The sequence below is a fragment of the Anopheles coluzzii genome (assembly GCF_943734685.1).
Source record: "Anopheles coluzzii chromosome X unlocalized genomic scaffold, AcolN3 X_unloc_23, whole genome shotgun sequence".
Taxonomy (NCBI): domain Eukaryota; kingdom Metazoa; phylum Arthropoda; class Insecta; order Diptera; family Culicidae; genus Anopheles; species Anopheles coluzzii.
In genome coordinates this window covers 12,501-15,000 of record NW_026054451.1, presented here as the reverse complement: position 1 = coordinate 15,000, position 2,500 = coordinate 12,501, and positions in this window count along the sequence as shown.

Here is a 2,500-nt window from a genome sequence, read left to right as displayed (position 1 = left end):
TTCACCATACATTTCAGTACAAAATTGCTCGGTCAGACCTACAAAGTGCTATATCTCGAATACTAAACGTCGCAGATGGGTGTCGTAGAACAATTTTAAGTTCGTCTAACGATTCTACATCCGATTCTGGATAGTGGTTTTTCGACCACTTTTCAACATTTTGTGACACCCCGAACCTAGGGGCAGCTCCCTAGCTTTTTTCAAAAATGTGCACCGAACGGGCCAGAGAGCTCGAGTAGTCGAAAAATTTTTTTTTGCTAAAACCCCTAAAAACGTGTCAGGAACGCACCCTAGATGATGAAAAGTGCAACCAGAATGTCAATCGACAACATTCCCGGGGGTACAAATTTGCTCTACGCGTCCCTAGGTAGGGTACTTTTTCATACAAACATCAAAGTGTACGGTGCACACAGTGCGCGGAACAAAAATTGCTCGGTCAGACCTAGGACGGGCCATATCTCGAATACTAAACGTCGCAGATGGGTGTCGTAGAACAATTTTAAGTTCGTCTAACGATTCTACATCCGATTCTGGATAGTGGTTTTTCGACCACTTTTCAACATTTTGTGACACCCCGAACCTAGGGGCAGCTCCCTAGCTTTTTTCAAAAATGTGCACCGAACGGGCCAGAGAGCTCGAGTAGTCGAAAATTTTTTTTTTGCTAAAACCCCTCAAAACGTGTCAGGAACGCACCCTAGATGATGAAAAGTGCAACCAGAACGTCAATCGACAACATGCCCGGGGGTACAAATTTGCTCTACGCGTCCCTAGGTAGGGTACTTTTTCATACAAACATCAAAGTGTACGGTGCACAAAGTGCGCGGAACAAAAATTGCTCGGTCAGACCTAGGACGGGCCATATCTCGAATACTAAACGTCGCAGATGGGTGTCGTAGAACAATTTTAAGTTCGTCTAACGATTCTACATCCGATTCTGGATAGTGGTTTTTCGACCACTTTTCAACATTTTGTGACACCCCGAACCTAGGGGCAGCTCCCTAGCTTTTTTCAAAAATGTGCACCGAACGGGCCAGAGAGCTCGAGTAGTCGAAAAATTTTTTTTTGCTAAAACCCCTCAAAACGTGTCAGGAACGCACCCTAGATGATGAAAAGTGAAACCAGAACGTCAATCGACAACATGCCCGGGGGTACAAATTTGCTCTACGCGTCCCTAGGTAGGGTACTTTTTCATACAAACATCAAAGTGTACGGTGCACAAAGTGCGCGGAACAAAAATTGCTCGGTCAGACCTAGGACGGGCCATATCTCGAATACTAAACGTCGCAGATGGGTGTCGTAGAACAATTTTAAGTTCGTCTAACGATTCTACATCCGATTCTGGATAGTGGTTTTTCGACCACTTTTCAACATTTTGTGACACCCCGAACCTAGGGGCAGCTCCCTAGCTTTTTTCAAAAATGTGCACCGAACGGGCCAGAGAGCTCGAGTAGTCGAAAAATTTTTTTTTGCTAAAACCCCTCAAAACGTGTCAGGAACGCACCCTAGATGATGAAAAGTGAAACCAGAACGTGAAACGACAACTTTGTTGGGGGTACCCTTTTTACTCTACGGGCCACTAGCTTAGGCGCGCCAACAGCGCTTTCCTCTCGGGTTCCCATTTTTTGCCCTCCTGGGATTATGATCATTTACTCATTGCCTACTATAGGGAAGGTACCTTGCTCCGAGGTCAAAAATGAAGATTTCACCAAATCGTAGTTTTAACCTCTATTTAGTCGTAGGAGCATGGTTTGCAGTGTCCGTGGGTCATATAAGCCCCCGTTTGGGTCATACGTCCCCTCCCCGATGAAAATCGTCATATGACTATAGGCCGAACTTATGAAGCAAAAGTGGTGTCTGGTGGGTTCTGCCGATGATCTTAACCTATGATTTTGAGTTTCCACTCTTTCAAAACGTTTCCTGGAGCAGTACATCACGGGTCTACGGACCCAAAGACTTCGTTGCGATGGTTTCAAGCATAAAAGTTGTAACAGTTAAGGGTTTTTAATACGCGTATATTAAATCATTGCTTGAAACTAAGCTTCGTTGTCTTTAAACTCTGCAAGACCAATCGAACTTCTTAGGGAAACTCGAAGCATTCACGCTAAGCTGGTGGTGCAGGGCACATAGCGTGATGAAACCGGGTTTCCCTAACCAATGTGGCATATTTTTTCCCTGAGAGTGAAGCTCAGACCCACGTAGGGGAGAGCGAAGTGGAACTTTAATGTTCAATGCAGCAAAAGTTCGCCATGCGGATAAACAAGTTGGAATAGTTCAATGTAGTGTAATGCAAACACGAATCGCAAATAACGATACGGGACCCAGAAGCAATTCTGCGGATCCCTCGGGGAGTGGTGAGTTGATATAAATTAGAGGTGAAAGTCCAAGTTGTTCGAGCTCCGGCTCGGCAGCCGATACGAGGTTCCTGTTGAGCTTGTTTGTACATCGCGCAGAGGCGCCGTTCGGTTCTAGCAATGATTCCCGCCACCATGTTCCATGCGTG